The sequence below is a fragment of the Papio anubis genome, chromosome 2 (genome assembly GCF_008728515.1).
Source record: "Papio anubis isolate 15944 chromosome 2, Panubis1.0, whole genome shotgun sequence".
NCBI lineage: Eukaryota > Metazoa > Chordata > Mammalia > Primates > Cercopithecidae > Papio > Papio anubis.
Window position 1 is genome coordinate 34552185 of NC_044977.1, and position 19672 is coordinate 34571856.

A 19672-nucleotide genomic window follows, 5' to 3' on the forward strand; every position below is an offset into this window, starting at 1 on the left:
GACAGACAGACACACACACACACACACCCCAATATATATTAAAAATTCAGATTTTCTTTCAGTTTCTCAAGAAAATATCAAGAAGAGTAAGAGAGAAAATCTCTGTTCTTAGTCTTGGCCACTTTATTCTCCACATGGACAACCACTGGGCATCAAAAATCTCTCTCTACCCTTACTTTCACCTCTAAGTCTTTTCTCCATCCCATCTACCCCTTATGGGTACTTTTCTTTCCTCCCTCTTCATTTTTCCTTCTATCTCTAGCCCCTTGCTTTTACCCAAGTAAAATTTTGTCACTTTTGAGTCCCCCTCCCCTATGATCACTTTTCCAGTTCTATTTTTCATTCCCCTGATTCCACACTACCCAAGTTTTGACATCTAGCTGGCATGAAGAGAGTTCTTAGAAGAAATGCAAGAGAATGAGAAGAAGAAGTCTCTTCTGTGATAAAAGAAAGGAGAAGGCTATGATTATTGACATGAAATTAATCTTGTCTCAACCACAGACGTGTACACCTCAAAGCTTTGTAAACCACTGGCAAATACCCTCTTATTATCTCCCCTGCCCCATCTCCCCTTTCATTTAATTTTTTGGTTAGTTACCCATCATAGGAGTTAACTTCCAACATACAGGGTAGACAAATCAGGGCAATCTATGATCTCTTTAGGTCCATGGATTGATGTTCACCCCCAAATGCAGAGCTCTGCCAAATACATCTTTCAGTATCTCTGCCTTCTTAGATAGTCTAAGTTATAACTCTACTTTTACTTTTAGAGGCCCCTTTTGCCTTTTTCTGGCCAGAAGAATATTGTTCTTATATGTCTTCCTTTTTATCTTCCCAAATGCCCTAACACCAGCTTAGGCTAAATGTGCTACTGGTATAAAATGTACCTTTTTCCTTAAAAAACACCAATTATTCTCAAGCTCCGGGATCCAAAGCATCTGGAATAGGGGTCCTCTTCAATAATAATCAGTGAGCGAGTAATCTTAAAAGATATGTGGTTTAGGAAGATGAAGTTCACTATTTAAGGTCACAAATCAAGTGTGGAGTAGAGTTGCAACCCATATCCAGACATTCTTTCTGACATGATCTCTCATTGTCTTTTTTCTTATATTTATTGGTTGTTAAGTCTATTTCTTCTTCATAAAAAAAGCTAATGATCATATTATTGCAACACCATACTCTCTATACCACAACCATATATACTTACTTTAGAAAGCTAAGATTATTCATGTAAGACTAAACAACACATAGGCCCTTCATAATACGCTCCTAATCTTCCCTTCTTGTCTTCCTGTCTGTCTCTTGGTCCCAGTTTCTCCCGACTTTATGTATGCCTGAGTCTTTTCATGATCTTCTCTCTGCCTAGAGTTTATTTTCACTTCCTGCCAGGAAAAAAAAAATAAGTACCCTTTTTAAACAAGCAAACTCAAATATTATTTGCTCCATAAAGCCTTCCCAATATCTATTCCATGAGCCTTTTCCAACATCTCCACTTTCCTACTAACAGATCATATATCCTGTTGCTTTAAAATTCCACTGAGAGATCATATATCCTACTGCTTTCAAATTCTTTCTCCTTGCTAGATTGTGAGATGCTTACTGGCAGAATCCATGCTAGATACTGGGAACACAAGGATTAAAACCACAACCCTTGTAGTCAAGAGGTTTCCAGTACACTAGTAAGTAAAAAATATAAACAATTACGGTACAGGTCTGATGTAGAAAACATGTTTCTATTTAACTGACTTGAATTACAGTTGCACACATTTTGTGTTGTAACCAAGATTATGTTACATATGATGAATAATTTAAGTAACCAAAAGTTGACTCAGGTTGAGTAGAGAAGTAAAAGCACATACAAAAGAGAACAGGAAGAAATAAAACTGTAAAGATCGAATGAGAGAGAAGATACTGAGTTAACTAAGTATTGACTTAATGCAGAAAGAAGATGTTTGAGGAAAGGAAGTTGAATTAGTTGAAGACATTTTTGGTAACAAGAGTCACGAAGGTTACAGTTGCCAGAAATGGAAAAAAAAAAAAGACTGACTATGGAGTATTTATTAAATACTCATACTCACTGTTTGAAGTAGAAACTAAGAGGAATCAGAGGATCAAAGCGGTTGGTTATGACTTGCTCAGCTAGTAACTGCAAGTGCCAAAATTCAAACTGTGGAATATTTCAAAGTCCGCCCTTTCTACATTCAATTTTGGCCTAAATCCAAGGAGGCAGTGTCCACAGAATTAGCTAGAAATTACTTATTTCCTAAAAGATCAAAGTCTCACAAAACTCTGTATGATCCCAAGGCTGCTCATATGGTAATAGTGGATAAATTTCACTTTATAGTCTAATCAACTAATCGACTTTAGGACAGCGAATATGAATGACATGAAGGTGCCTTGGGAACCGTCGAGTCCTACCTCTTATTTTGAGACTAATTGAAGACACTGAGGCCCAGCAGTTGAATCATATAGATTGTTAAAAGAAGTTCTGAGAAGAAATGAAATACAAAAGCTTGGTTTCTAAGGCTGAATATCATGAGAAACTATCATGTCGTCCTGTGTCAGTGAGCTCCACGATGCCAGTATCTTATCTCTTTTTTGGTCAATAGTATCTCAGTACCTAGGAGAGTTTATGGTACTATATAACTAGCACATAGTGAACACTTAAAAAAAATAGGTGCTCAAATAACACAGTTTAGTGAAGGAATTAATGGGTTCATATATGGAAATGTGTGTAAAGTGGGTGCAAGCATGCAATTAAATGGAAAACTGGTCATATTTAGTTAGATGTTACTAAATTTATTTTTATTTGCCATTTGGATCACATGATTTTCTCCTTTAAACATCCCAGTGACATTATAAATGTTTTATGTAGCAAGGTCTTTGTCTTCAAATGCCTTCACCAGGAATTAAGAGTTTAGTATACTATCAATGAATAGAATTTACAAAGTACCCTTTGGGCAGAATCATTAAGGAATTAAGAGAAGTTTTTAAACATATTGAGAAATAACTCAAAAGATTCTGAAAATAAAGGACAATATGAATATTTCATCCTTATCTTAGTTTTGGGGGGTGGGGAACACAGAAGCAATATTTCATTTCTAAAACCATGTTCCCATGAAGCTGAGCAGAAGGACTGCTTATAACATAATTTTCCAGCCAAATTCCCAAAGGGCCCCCAACAGGCTTTCTCAATTTGTGGGCGCTGTCCTCTAACAATCTATTTCTTTCCAGACTCTCCTTGGAAACCAAAGATTTATGTCATTCTCTTCATATTTTAAAATGAAATTGTTCCAGGTTAAAGAAATTATGAAAACTGAAAGCCTGTCTTTATCCAAGAACCAACACTGCCTGGACAAATAACTCATGAATACACCCTATTCTGGAGGTATCATCAATGCCTTTGCCTCTGTAGCACTCTTACCATTTTTATTTGGACATTTCCAGAAATCAAGATCACTTCAGGCATTTGTGAAGATGAGCTGTGATTAGACATAGGCTTAAAAAGAAAAGGTAAATAAATACTCTGTCAGGTTATATAGGGGGAAGCAGACCCTCCCTTTTATAAATAACATATACATTTGCTTAAACTCCTGAGTAAAGGAAAAGTCTCATGGACTGAAAACATTTTTTAAAAAATGAATATTCACTAAGCAATCCTGAAATGCTTTCTGCTCTCTGAATACATTCAAACAAGTAGGTACCACAGCATTTCATTGATAGCTTATCAAACCACAGAATAGAACAGGAGGACAGAATACAAAGGGCATTCTTAAGGGAGCACCATCATGATTGTTCTGTAAAAACATATGAACATATTGCTATAAACTCATCTTCACAGGAAGTCACCCAGCTTAATAAGCACAGACCTGCAAGTTAATATTAAAATTCACTTTGATTTCAGCAGCAGCAAAGCTGATCCAACTAGGAGCTATTACATAAAACCCTTATTGTCATATTCGTCATCAGCACTCTCAATAGAGACCACTGCCAGCACCAAGAAGCCAACTCTCAGTTCACCTCAGGAAACAGGCTACACAGACGACCGTCCCAATAACAATGCAGCAGTGAGATGGCCTTGTTTATTTTATCAGAATGGCACTCCCTTAATTTTTCAATTCTCTTTATTGATGTCCTTTTTCATGTATAGGTCTATTAGATTCTACTTCCTTTACTGTCCTCCCAGGAATTGGTGCTTGCCAACTACAATAAGTTGTTTTGACAACTTGTCTAGCTATACAATACTCTGTTTCTTTCCCTCTGCAGTCTTTTTGGCTTCAAATGAGTGCCTTCAAAATATAGCAGAGACTATCCAACCAAACTATGCTACAAGGGAGAAGAGCTTTCTATGTGTAAGCAATGTCCTGCCCAAACTACAATCTTTCATGTGCTCCCAGTCCTCTTTCTTTTCCTATTTATTTTTATGGATAAATCCCCCTTGCTATCTTGTCTACTCCTATCTTAATAAGGAATGACTGCCGTGACTACCCCCATCTAGCTATGCCATTCACCGCCAGCACCTCTGCTCTCCTCATGTGCTTCAAGAAGAACTGATTAGCACTTTGCATAATTAACCTGATTAGCACTGTGCATAATCAAACTGATTAGCACTTTGCATAATTAAAAAGAAATAATAATAATAACAATAATAAGCACTAAGTAATATCAAAAGCTGTTAGTCCCACAGCCCTTTGGTTACCTCCAAGATTAGTTCAGTGCAGCATATTTTGCACCTTCACATTGAAATCTTTTCTTTAACTCAAAAGTCAAGAAAATAAATTAAAATACTTGCAATCCACAGACTCATTATGGTTTTCATATCCATACCAGTTACCAAAATAATCAGTTTCTTACCCATACACATCTCCCTCAGTTTGGGTCTCACATATTTTACCCATGTTAAAATGGAGAAAATTGGCATATAAAACCAAATCAATAAAAAATATTTAGAATAAAATTAGAAAACTAGATATATGATGCTTATAGAAGCATATAGAGAGTTATATAGAACTATATACTATAGAATTATAACTATATATAGAAGTATATATATAGAACTATAACTCTATAGTATATAGTTCTATATAACTCTCTCTTGTGTTGCTTCTGGGTGACAATGAGGCACGTGGAAAGAACTGGACAACCTATCAGGAAAACCTGGCTATGACATTTAATGGTTAAGTGATTTCACTTTTTGGAACCTCAGTTCCCTCATCTGCAAAATTAAAATAATAACACCAGTTCTGCTACCTCAATAGTTGTAATTAAAATAATAATTTAGGAAGGTGCTTTGTGAACTGTAAGACACTTTACATACATGAGGTATTCCATTCTAGGTCCCTAAATCTCCTATCCCCCAAATTTTATTTCACACCATGGACAATATTATACATTATGAATAATAAATTTTAGGCTCGGTGCAGTGGCTCACACCTGTAACCCCAGCACTTTGGGAGGCCAAGGCAGGAAGATCACTTGAGGTCAGGAGTTCAAGACCAGCCTGGGCAAAATAATGAGTTCCCCATCTCTACAAAAATTTTTTAAAAATTAGTGGGGTTTGTTGGCATGCACCTGTAGTTTGTTTGTTTTTTAAATTTTTTATTCTCATAAGTTATTGGGGAACAGGTGGTGTTTGGTTACATGAGTAAGTTCTTTAGTGGTGATTTGTGAGATTTTGGTGCACCCATCACTTGAGCAGTATACACCGCACACAATTTGTAGTCTTTTATCCCTCACACCCTTTCCCCCTGAGTCCCCAAAGTCCATTGTGTCATTCTTATGCCTTTGCATCCTCATACTCAGCAGGCTGCAGCAGAAGGATCGCTTGAGCCCAACGGTACAAGGTTGCAGTAAGCTAAGAAGGTGCCACCATACTCCTGTCTGGGCAACAGAGCAACACCCCATCTCTAAAAAAATAAGATAAAATAAAAATTATATTTATAATGCATTACAATTAAAAAGTTATGAAGTCCTGTTGCATGCTTTGCCTTATGTCTTATTCAGGGCTGAATGTGACTAAAATTTTGACTTGGAGTTAAAACTGGACTCTAGTAATTATTGTTTCCATCACAGCTCTCATTTGTGTTTCTGCGGAGGTTAAAATCAAGCTGTTGCTGGAAATTCACAAGACAGTAGAAGAAAATCTAGTACATTACTATTAATTTGGGACTACAACATAGAGAATTCTGCAACTCTGCTTTTCTCCACCCCACCATAGCCAACCATCTGTTCCTTACCAACTTCGAGGCTTAGTTCAGTTCCACTTTCCTCCAAGAAACCATGTATGATACTCATAGGTTGGAAATTCTTTCTCTCTCATTCTTCCATAATATTTTATCTCATGCTTCCATAGTACAGTGTACTATGTATTAAATATGTGTATATTTATATTTATCTGATACCTTTAGTAGATTAGCTGCTCCTAAAGAGAAACTATGCTGCCTATTCATCTTTGCCCCAGAAATAGCCACCACAATAAATAATATAGTGTTGAACACTCAACACCTTTGTTACAGTTGACTTAAGGAAACTGGATGGTAAAATATTTTTTTCACCAGGCATTTACCGTATAATTGTTAAATGCAAGCCTGAGAAATTGTTTCAATAACTATATGCTAAAGAATAGAAAGGTGTTTGACATACCCATAACTACTTAACCATTAAAACCAATCATTCACTTATTAAAAATAGATATGAGTGCTAGTAAACACTAGGCATCGTGCTAAACACTGAATACAGCATTGATAAGGTTTAAAAGGAACTGTTGGTTCCTCTCAAGGAGCTTATAGTCTAGGTATCTTTTAAGAAGCTCATATTAGAGAGACTGGAGTGGAGTAGTGTGGAAAGGAAACCTTAAAATAGCAAGATGCACACCACGGAGCCACTAAGCCTCTATGAACCTATGGGAAAGGAACCCAAATAAGCAGTCAGTGTTCTTGGGCAAATCATTCATTTTACAATTCATTTAATTCAAGAAGGAAAATGCTGCTGTGGAGATTATTCAAGTCCAAATGTTCCTGGTGAAGGTGCTTCCAGTAATTCTGGGAAAGAAGCCAATCCCCTAGTTTTATATGTAAATATTTTTAAAACACATACATATATATAAGCACAAAGGAAAGGTCAGGAAGACGTAAGTCTTTTAAAAATCTATTTTAATAATTTTTTCTATAACTGTCCACAGAAGTTTGGGCTTTTTTGTAGCCTTACATTTTCTTTTACACAATACACCTGCTTTTTTTTTTTCTAAACTAAATATTTCTTCCATCTAATGACTCTCTTTATTAGACAGCATCTAATTTGCATACATTTACATACAATTTAACTGCTAGCTTGTGAGAACAAAGAAATGGCTCTGTATTGTACTGAAGGACAATACTCAGTAAAGGAAGGTATAAAAACCAACCAGCTTGGTGACTGTGTAAGCTCTTTGTTTCAGATATACCAGGCTCCCTCTCTCTCTTTTAACATACCATTTAAAAGGGGCAAAAATTATTTCATCAAACAACGAAAAAAAGAAACAGCCCTACTTTGTTTAACTGTCCATTTCCTCTCCAGCTTGGTTACTACAATTCAGGGGTCCAAGTTCCCTGAATCTACTACAATTTCCTCTATTATATTTGATAGATTTAATCCCTTTATCTATTTTTGTTTTGTGTCTCATTCCTAAAACAACCTGAGATTCCACTGTGATAAAGCTCTGTTCTGATGCTAATTTGTGCTGCCATCGGCCTTGTCCCCAAGCAGACAGGGTAGAATATGGCATCATGCTCTCCAGTGAACAATGCATACACTTACCCTTAACAGGTTAATAGATTTTATTGAGACTTTGGGTCTTTATCATATGAACCAGCTCTTCAAAAAGAAATGGTTTTCAGCATCTACTGGAGAGATGATGGAAAAGAAGACTTGAATATAGGGAGGGAAATGGTAAGAGATGTTAGGGGTAAAAGAGTACTTGAGTCAAATGTTTCTCCACTCAGCAATGCTATCCCTTTGTAAGTCTCCAAACCTGCATGACTCTTGGAGAATTAAAAAAAAAAAAAAAAAAAGAACTGAAAACCAGGGACCCTTGACTCTCCTTTGAAAGTAAATTCACATACTCTGTGACACAGGGTGAGTCACTATGACTCTTCTCTCTGTAGCTCTCATCCTTGACACATGGAAAAGGAGATTATGGAAAGCAATCTTGAAGAGGTTTGTTCAGCGTTTTGTAAATATTAACTATTGAAAACACACAAAATAACTAATAAAGCTGCGGTCACAACCAACTGAAAATAAACACTAGGTGCATTCAAGTTTCTGAAATGCCATGTCTAAAATATCACACAAATATGGTATACAAAAATGCTTCAAGATTATAACAAGTTATACAAACGTAAAGCAGGACATAAGGGCAAACTGAAAATTTTAAAGCCAGGTACTAATTGGCACCAAAGGCTCAATAGAATTACCATCCATATCTGGGTGCTGCAAACGGTCATGGGAGATGCATTTCCTTGGACATATAATTGACATTATTAATTTGGCCTATTTTCTGCATCTGATAATGCATATTTACAATTTTAGTGACCCAAAGAAGTGTGAACTTGTCAGTGATAAGTGAAGAAATTCTACCACTCTGTGGGGCTGCAGAATGCCCACATAATTTGGAACCTTTAGCAGCCAAACAGATTGCACAATCTCAACTAGCGATCTTGAAGCATGTCTGATTTTCCACCTGGTGAGAAGAAGCCTGAGTTATCGGGACCGTATGAGTGCTGGAGTGCTGGCATAGACCAACTCTGCCAACTTGTTAACCCATAAACAATTATGAATAATGATCAAAAGAGCACTTAAAAGAAATAATTCAACACTGCACTTTAAAAAAACCCTCAGTAGTGACTAAAATCTAGTCACTAGAACGAGTAGTTAGGAAGTTGTTGATCCTCCGAAAACCATGGCTTAGTTCTAAAAACAGCCTTAAATTGCAGAGAACCTGACCCTGACCTTCAAATCCCTTGCTCCATGAGGAAATGAGACTACTGCCTCCTGAGTGCTGTAGTGTCTGTTCTTTCAGAGACTGTTAGTAAGTTTTACAACACAATTCCTGTTTCTAAGGCTCATTAATCTTTCTTGTTTATACAGATTTGAGATAGTACTTGTTTTCGTGTGATAGAATTATCTGTTGGTATCCCACATCAGACCTATTTTCTACACTCTAACATATTAAATTCTGCCTTGTTTGTTTCTAAAGCACCTCTTAATACCAACTCAGCCAACATCACCTGTGCTGGAGGTGGTTAAGATCCACCTCCCCAATGCATGTTACCACGGTGACAAAGTAGTGACCTAATTTACACACACCTGCTGGGTTAATTGGGCCAAAATGAAAGATGATATATATGCTCAAAATCCAAAACTGATTTTTTTCCTCAAAATGAAATATTTGATTTTTTAAAAATTAGCAGTTTCTAAAGCTAAGTAACATACTCCAGGTGTGCATTTGCCAGTTAATGTACCCTGAATGTTTCATGACACTTGAGAGGCAAAATATATGGAGTGATGAATACAAATCTTTCATGTATTTTCTGTGTGCAATGATTAGTATGAGTAAGTGGTCTTGATCACTGAATGTGATTGAAGGGTCAGGCCACTGTCTTAAAGCAAACAAGGACATCTCAACTGTGCCAAGTTAGCACGCAGAGTCTGGGCCGCCTTTGAAAATGCAAGTTTGCTTTGGAGAAAGCTGTTCTCCATAGCCTGAGGCAGCCTGCAACATCTCTTAGACAAAAACATCACTTACCTCTGCTTGACCTCTTCCCACCTCTGTGTATTCATTCTTGCCAGACCACTGAGAGTTTTTCTTTGAACCATATAAAGTTGTATGCCAAGAACTGATGAGGGTATGAACAAATAGATACTTTCAGATACTGCTGGGACAGACACAGCAATGTGTAAATGGTATAGCTAAATGTATCAAAACCTCTAAAATACATATCTCTTTGACTCAATTATTATACTTAAGTATTTACCTGATGACATAATCAGGGATGTTTATAAAAAATATTGTCACAATAATATTCATCGTAATTTATGTTTACTAGAGAAAAATTGGAAGCATGTCCAAAAATAAGAGATTGGCTAGGTAAATTATAATACATCCATTGTATGGAATACTATATAATCAATAAAAAAGTCATGTCACAAAAAATATTGACAGAAACAAATATTCATAATATATTGCTAGTTGAAAAATCTGAATCATAACCTTGCATAATCCTATGTTGTTACATGCATACATACATATATACACCAAAATATTAATAACTTTTTCTTTAAGTGGTAATAGTAATATCAATGGCAATTTTCTTGTCTGCTTTCTGTCCTTTTGTGTTTTCCAAATAGTTTTACATTGATAGTGTACTACTTTTAGAAGGGAAATATAAATATTATATTAAAAATAAAAGGAAGAGTAGGAAAAAAGTTAAATGACATTTCCTAATCCCTCTCTCCAGTTATATTTCACATTTCACCTATACTTACTTCTCTCCTTGTCAACTACAGATATAAATATAATAGATGTTAAACTGGACAATGCTCTTTTATTGCTGAATATTCAACTTTTCTAGCTCAATGGATCTTTCACTTATTTACAAATCTTACAAAGATGTCAGTCAGCACAACCGTTAGAAAGAGTCTCCAATCTGCTTTTCATGCTTACAAAAACCATGTGAAATAATTGACTTTTAATAACAATGATTACTTGAAGTGAACTTTTCAAGGCACAAACAAATCTATTTATCACTAAGCTATTGTGTCCCGCTTAAATTACAACTTTCACATTTTGATTTCATTTGTACAGACATAGGGTCTTACTGATAAGTAAGTGCTTTGCTAAGTAAGTAAAATTAATATTACCATATGAACTGGATTTGCTGTTAAAAGTATCTCACTAGGGGTTTGATTTATTCTATGATGGCTTCACTGATTTAATCATTGCTTAAATTAGCAAAATATAATTATATATTTTTATAAACAAGATGTTTTCTTGGGATTTTCCTATATTACCAAGAATAGACATCAGGGATTGATAAGTAATAAAAAATGTCAAATTTTAAATTACATTTCTCGGTCTAATACACTTTCTTTTTACTTTAGTGATGATCGCTGCCTTCCTAAAAAGTTCACAAAGTTTCAGAAAAATCTAAAATTCACAAGAATTCAAAGAATTAAAAAATTGATGCTCTTATTTCAAGTGATAAAATTAAACTTTATTTTCACTCTCAAAAATAAGTTTTGGTTGAATCGAAGATATAAATATTAAGAGGCTAAATCATAAATGTGCTAGAAGAAAATCTGAGTAATTTTTGGGGTGTAAGAATTTTTCTAAGCCATAAAGGAAATGATTGAAAAATGAGTGGTCGCTTCAGCAGCACATATACTAAAATTGGAAATGATTGAAAAGTGAAACTACATAAAACAATTTTCTACATATACAAAACTCAAAAAGCAAATTAATAACCAAGAAATATGTTTAACACATACTACAGAAAATTTATTTTTCATAATATACAGAGGCTATACAAACCAATAAAATATTTTTAAAAGTCAGTATAAAAATATAGAAAAGTATTACAGCCAATTCACAAAAAAAGTAAAAGTAGCGTAAATGGCCAGTGAAATTTTAATATGTTGTTTACTCTAACTCATAAGTAAAGAAATGTAAATCAAAACAATGGTGAAATAACATTTTCACTTTTCTGATTAGGAAAAATTTGCTACAGCCCAGTACTGATGAGGCTGTGAGAAAGCAGGAATTCTCATATGATGTTGTTACATGTATGTGTCAGAAACATGTTTTTGAAGGCAAATTTTTAACAGGCATCAACATTTTAATTATATAAACATATCTAAGAAAGTATGCTATGTGGATATTAAAATAAAAGCAAGGATATATTTAGAAAGCTGTTTTATAATATTTTTAAACAGCAAAGAACCTGTAAATAACCAAATTTCCATAAATAGGCAGTGGTTAAATACATTTTGTGACATCCATAAAATGGAAATATTAAGTATCTGTTTAAAAAGTGGAAAAGATACCAAAATATAAACAATGTATCTAGAATATATAAAATCTCTAAGACATGGCATTAAGAAAAAAGTACAAATGTATTTGAACAGTATGATTCCCTTTCTGTTTTTAAATTAAAGGTATATAGATATATTTCTCTACACAAATACAGTTGAAACTTTTTATCTCTGGTGAATAGTACTATCAGTTGGTAAAGACATACTTTTCATTTTATATCCTTGTGTACCATTCAAACTTTTTTTTGACCCTGTGACTACATTTTAAAAATACAAATAGCACAAAGATTGTTCAGTGTAATGGTAAATGGTGAAAGGTATATACATGGAAATAAAGAGTACTGGACTGTTAAATTTCTCATTCTACTTGTCTAGTCCCACGGTAAATCATTCAACTTCACTGGGTTTCCATTTCCTCACCATAAAATAATAACTAAATTAGTTCAAAGAATAATCTGTAAGTTACCTTATAGTTCTAACAGTACATAATTTTGTGTGTTAATAATCCAATACAGAATGGTGGAAAAATATGTTTGAGACTTAAATATCCATTTTGAGCACCTATGCCTACTACAATAAACAAATCTCTACTTGGTATTTTGTATGTAGACTGTAGCCATGTCTTTATAACAAAAGCAAACAATATATACACTGAACATTCTGGCTCATTGAATAAACTAAATATTATCTTAACGACTATCCCCATGCACTAGTACCTCTGGGTCTCAATGGTTTAGTTCTATCAAGGTGTTAAAACAAGACTATCAAACAAGACTGATCAGAAATGTATTACTTACATACTTTACTGCCAACTTAAAGCTGCAGCCACCAAGCTGATTTGTTGAATCTACCCTTGATATATGCTCTCATATAAACAAAATGTCAAAATATCAAAATTCATTTATAATTCAGGTATATATTGCCACAAGCACTCTTAATATCTTTTTGATATTGGATAACCTGATAGTGCGTGCTCACAGTTAAAATGGTAATATCTATCTTTTTTTTAATTTGTGATACTTGAGGCTTCAGTATATTAACGGCCTTCTTCCACTGTGACTTAATATTCCTATCATTTGGATACATAGTTTTAAAGCAAAAATCTCTCAATCATTATTGAGATGACAAATTATATGGTCATATCAGTTAGATATAGGAAAGTGTGCACTGTGGTATTTCTAAGAAAGCAAGTAGTCCATTTCTCCATTTCTGGGTTCGATTGCGATAAGGATAGAACCATGGAATTTCCTTGGTAGGATTCAAGGGTATAACTGGCAAGAATAGTTTCGTTTGTAAATTAGGACGCGGCTAAAACCTACTAAAAAGTATATTGATAAATTTTTAGTATCTGTAGTGAAAAATAGTTAGACTCTCACATCGAAAAAGCTAACAATTTCTGAAACTGTTATCTGACTGTATTTTTCAAATGTTCAGAGTAATTCCTTGTGCATTTTTTCACATAATATCAGCCTGGGTCATGGTAATACTATTATCTGGTACAACATCAAGCAATGGGAAAATAATGTGGTGAATGAAAAGTTGATTAGACACATTAAACTCAGGAAAATTCAATCAAAGATAATCCGTTTCAATGATTTACTACCATACATCTTTGCTTAGTTATGAATAAAAAAATTCTGAATGAAGCTTTTGGTGAAATTTCGGTTTCAAGATGAAAGTAGAAATGAGAAAAATAGATTTCCCGTGCTCACCTCAAGTGGAGAGATAACTATATATTCCGAAAAAGTTCTATGTTAAATCTTGGGCTCCTATGAAACTAATCAAAAGAAATCAGTTTAACCCTTCATTTTCAGTTTCAGTCTTGATATACGGAAAAGGAGGAAAAGGGCTGATATTACTACTTGAAGCAGTGATTTACCAAAGGGAGAAATGATGACTCAAAAATCCCTGTAGCTTCTCTAACAAACCCTGGTACCAGAGCAGACAATGAAATTGCCAGGGAGAGCTAAGAGTAGCAATGAATTCAATTCCTCCCTTTGTGGCCAAACTTAGTACAGATTTCAGAAATAACAAAATTTTAGGCGATATGGTTAAAATTTATGGGATATGGCAAAGTTTAAGGAGATATGGTTAAGCATTTTTAATCCATTCCCAAATGCTTACTATGGCTATATTTAATACCAGGATAAAGAGGAGGATCAACTGGTTGCCCCTGAGGAAGCAGACCTCCCAACTGTACATTGTTAATAGTTGACAGAACACTCCTCCCTTGTCACAGTTACTCTAACCCACACACACACCCCCCTTGGATGCACAACCCTGCATAACCTGTAATGATTTAGAGATTGCATTTCTTGTAAGCGAGATCTTCCCTTGAATGGCTCCTTCACGTTATTCAAGTCTTAGAATTCAAATTTTATTTCCTCAAAAAGGCCACCTACACCCTGCCCCCGGATTACCAGCCATTCTTTATCCTTTCTGTTGTAGTTGTGCTTCATGAGCAGCACTTACCACTTCTTGAATGGATCTTATTTATGCATTTGTTAATTTGTTTAGTGTCTCCCTCTGGGTCTTCTAGTTCAGAGCTCTGTCTCTAGTGCCTGGGATCAACTGAATTGTAATCGCTTACTCATGATAGAAGAGTAATCCACACCAGAAAGAAATCTGCTATCTAACAAAAGAATCGTTTCTTCTCTTTGTTATTTTCGGCAACAGGTACAAGACAAACTAAAATAGGTTAATTCAATTAATGTGTTTTGGGTGCAAATCCCAGTCTGGTATTATCAAAGGCATATTTTTACATTTAACTATATTAACATTTCAGGGATTACTTAATTTTCATTTTCATTTATATTTCATCCTTTCTTTTCTGGCAAGGAAGCCTAAGCTCATTTGTAAAATTTTTCTGTCCTATGAGCATACAATTATATTTTATCCAGAACAGAAATGCACCAAAAGGGCTGAAAGCTAGAGAAACTGTTCAGTAGATGAGACCTATAATACTGGTTCTGATTAATTCATATAATCACTCTATTAATTATCTATGTTTAAAATTCAAAGTGTTGGCTTATTGAGCATTCTTAAAGAAAATGTACTTGTAATATCCCAAAACCATGAGGTGGAAAGGGTCAACAAATGCTTCCAATTATATCCCAATTCTTTTAGGAATGGTTTACTTCACCTTCTGCTACCTCTACCCACTCACCCTAAAAGTGGTCTGCTCCTTACTTACAAGGGGAAAAACACAAAGATTTCCTGCAGTTTGAGAATCAACTTGGGAGAAGTAGAAAAAACAGGTGTCTGAGTTGAGCAGAGCTGAGTTTAGTCCTGTCTCAGCCACTTACTGGTTATTTGAAGTTAAAAATTAACCTTCTGAGCCTTGGGCTTGCTGTTTTAATCTAGACCTGGATATTCATAATTCCAGTGTTCATTTAATGGATGTGTATTTGCATGTGTGGCCATATCCATAGTTCTCTAATAAAGACCTGGCCGATGCTAAGTACAGAAATTAGATGGATTATCTCGTGGTCTCAACATGCAATCATCTAGCACAATATTTTTGTCCATCTATGACACAAAATTTCAATTGTATACTTGGCTTATAGAATCTGGAGATCATTATGAAAAACATTTTCTACAACTCATGATTTATTTAGGTCACAAGTAATGTTATGTGAAAGTGCCATGGACTATAAAAGTATATTTGGCATCTCAACACACATGGATTCACAGAAAAGATGGATGATACCAATGTCAGTTTTTCATTCTGCAGTCCATTTGCAGACTTAGTGACTGTTGGTAACCTATTCTATACCTCAACTTTGTCATCTATAATGATAAATTTCAGTAGTTAAAAAAAGTATGACAGAAAATGATTCATAATTCCATGAAATTCACAAAAAATACTAAGGTGCTAACGTAACAAGTATTCTAAAAACAGAGGATAGGATAAGCTTTGTCAACTACCGAGGGGAAAAATAATTAACATGTTAGCATATGTCTTAGTCTCTTTTCTGTCGCTTATAACAGAATACTTGAAACTCAGCAATTTATAAGAAAGGAAATTTATTTCTTACAGTTGGAGGCTGGGAAGTCCAAGGTTGAGGGGGCAAAACTGGTGAAAGCCTTCTTGCTGTGACAACTCTCTAGAGAGTCCTGAGATAATGTAGGACATCACATGGCAAGGGGGCAGACTGTGTTACCGCACGTCTCTCTTTATCCTCCTATAAAGCTACCAGTCCCACCCCCATGATAACCCATTAATTCATTAACTCAAGAAAAGACTCATCCATTCATGGGCCCTCATGACCCACCTCTTAAAGGCCCCAGCCCTCAATACTGCCACACTGGGGCTTAACTTTCAACATGAGTTTTGGAGGGGACAAATATTCAAACCATAGCAGTGTGTAAATAAGACTTCCAAAGATATTCACTACAGAAAAATAAAATTACTCTCTATAGTAGGTTGAATTTTGACTAGAGTCCCCAAAATGTCCTGTTCACCTGGAATCTCAGAATGTAACATTCTTGGGAGACAAGGTCCTTGCAGATGCAACTAATAAGAATCATCAGATAAAATTACCCTGGATTTAAGGTGGGTCCTAAATCCAATAACTGATATGCTTTTAATAGGAGGAGAGGACACAGAGAGATACATACAGAGGGGAAGGTCCTGTAAAGATGAAGGCAGAGTTTGACGTGATAGTGCCAAAAGCCAAAGAATACCTGGGACCATCAGAAGTTGGAAGAGCCAGGGAAAGATTTTCACTGCGAACCTTCAGAGGGAATGTGGCCCTGCTACGTTTTGATTTCTGATTTCTAGCCTCCAGAACTATGAGAGAATAAATTTCTGTTGTTTTTAAGTCACCCAGTTTATCATAATTTACTACAGCAGCCATAGGTAACTAGTACACTTTCCCTGTACTCTCTAGGACTAAAACAGAGGAAGAGGTATAGCAGTTTTGTAAGTGTAAATAGTGATCTCAAAGCCTCCAGTTGATAGAAGCACATAAGGACAAATAAAAATCAATGAGAAAACTTAGAGGTTGCAGTGATGGTTTCTGGTAGTAGTAAGCCTCAAACAAAATGTACTGTCCTCTATTTGGAGTTGTTCCCTCTTAAATCCAATGCAGATGTCCTCCAAAAGTGATACGTCTTCTAATCCAATCCTTTCAAGCAAGCCAGAAACTGATCTTAAAGTGGAATTGGTCATTAAAAAAAAGAAAAGAAAAGAAAATTAATAGGCTGGGTGCAGTGGCTCCTGCCTGTAAATCCAGCACTTTAGGAGGCTGAGGCAGGAGGACTGCTGGAGCCCAGGAGTTTGAGACCAGCATGGGCAACATAGTGAGACCCCCATTTCTACAAAAAAATTTAAAAATCTGCTGAGCATCGTGGTACACACCTGTAGTCCCAGCTACTGGGGAAGCTGAGATGGGAGGATTGCTTGAGCCTGGGAGGTTGAGACTGCAGTGAGCCATGATCATGCCACTGCACTCCAGCCTGGGTGATAAAGTGAGGCCTTTATATTTTTAAGAATTCAAGCGGTATATTGATGTAAATAATTAATATTTGACAATGATATGTGGTCAATAGCAAAAGTATTCTGGACATTACTTAATTGGACATAAATCAGTTCGCAAATAAAAAATTATTTACGTTCCTGAAGAACTTGATTCAGATACTATATATTCTAACTTTTCATCAATAGAAATTTAAATATAATATCAATAACAAATTTACACAGAAGAAAATCAATTTTCTTTTGGTCTAGAGTGTATTACTATAATGACACTTGGCAAAGACCCTAATAAGTATACAGAGCATGGCTTGAGGCATCAGACCAGCATGATTAAAGATTATGTTTGAATTGTCTCCTGATACACAGAATTAACCATTTCTTAAGTAATACTAAACTCAGCTATCCTATTTGCTACACAAATATAAGCCATTATAAAAGCAACATTTTTGTTAATTTTCAATATCTCTATTTATTTTCTGTGCATATCGTTATGTAGTTACACTTAAATCTTAAATTTCAGATAGTCTTACCTTATTTAATTTTTTATCGTTAAAAAGTCATAAACTATGGTATAATCCTCTTTTGATATGCTTAACAAAATATAAGAATGAAATATAGTGTAAAAAGTTCAAATGCTTTTAAAAATTTATTTTTAAATAGTTTAAGAAATATATTTTGAAAATATATTTCACACAAATATGAATGTGTGAAATATCTATTCACACATTTTTACCCTAAATGTAGAGGAATCCTTTTGTTTAGAAAAATATAAATTGTATTAATAATTTCCCTTAAAGACTCTCAAACCATAAGGATGATACATGCAGATATTAACTATTAGATATTACATGCTTAAAAGATGAAAGAATGAAAACATTAACTTCCTAGGAAACTGCAATATCAAATTTTTTTCTTTTGGTTTTTTAACTTAAGAGGTGTGCATTCATTACTTAATTAATTAGTCACCAAATATTCTAAAGGTGGGAACAGAAGGTTCTTACAACTCAGAGATGAATCTATTTATATTTGACTTTTTTTCTCAGACACTGGTCTCCTAACACTTTATAAGTTCAGTGAGATGTGAATATAGATAATTAGGGTATTCCTATATAATCAGGTAGAAAGTGAATGCATTTGTGTCAGTAGCTACAATAATTTGAATTAAATGAATGAATAAATATAAAATAAATCATAAAAAGGCACTGTTTGGGATTGGTATAAAACATTGACTTTTAATACATAAATTATTTATATTAAGCAGTTATATTACAAATGACAGAGAATTGTTATTGAGGTACAAATAGCTCAACAGTAAATATTAGCCATGACTAGGTTATAGGGTGTTTCTGGAATTCTTGCTTCTTTTTAGATTAGTATAATGCTCTACTCAAGATGTAAAGTAAATCTGCAATAGCTAGAGCAAATAATAAGTGGTAGAAAAAAAAGGACCTATACAGAAGACCATATTTCATTACATGGTTTCAGAATAGCATTATGATTATGATGACTAATGAGAGGAGGAAGAAGAAGAGATGTTTAAAATTTTAAAGTGCTTTGGTACGTTGTCATCTCTAATTTACAGATGAGGAAACAGTGTAAAAGCACATGAAGGGCTGCCTATATCTCACAGCCAATAAGTGATAATGGAGAAACTTAAATCCCTCTCTTCTATTTCTAAACCCTGTACTCTTTCTACTCTACTATATTGTGTCTTTATTCCCTGAAACCAGAGATATGTATTAACAGTATAATTCTTAAATACTACAGTTAAAATAGAAATTCCTCCAAGTCAGTTTTGAAAGTGCCACAGTATTTATAAAAATAAAAATCAGCTTCTTAAAAATTATTGTTCTTTCATTTTCTTATATAAATTTAAAAAGAATAAAAACTTCTTTGAGTTCCCCTATATTCCTCATACAGAATTTTGGCAGTGATAATCTGCACCCAAAATTGTGCAGTAAATTGTGTATATGAATGAAAACAATAAGAACCTACAGAAACACATGGGAGATCAAATTCAGATAGGATGGTCTGAGTAGCATAGGGACATGGATGAAGCTAGAAACCATCATTCTGAGCAAACTATCGCAAGGACAGAAAACCAAACACTGCATGTTCTCACTCACA

General features: G+C 34.6%; 1 protein-coding gene and 1 pseudogene across 26 annotated transcripts in view; one reads left to right on the top strand and one right to left on the bottom strand.

Annotated features, from left to right (window-relative positions):
* Positions 1-19672, bottom strand: part of ZBTB20 (zinc finger and BTB domain containing 20) — an 816756-nt gene that overhangs the window by 537858 nt on the left and 259226 nt on the right. For 3 of the 26 annotated variants that reach the window (XM_021932932.2, XM_021932916.2, XM_021932935.2), the window contains one exon: positions 9782-9872. The exons of 21 other annotated variants lie outside the window; for them this stretch is intronic. The gene's annotated coding sequence lies outside the window, so the exon portion shown is untranslated. Of the gene's footprint in view, positions 1-2078; positions 5004-9781; positions 11183-19672 lie in introns of those variants that run through there. 2 more of the 26 variants (XM_021932937.2, XM_021932940.2) reach the window with 2 other exon arrangements.
* LOC108583999 overlaps positions 1-19672 on the top strand; it is an 80262-nt pseudogene that overhangs the window by 14245 nt on the left and 46345 nt on the right.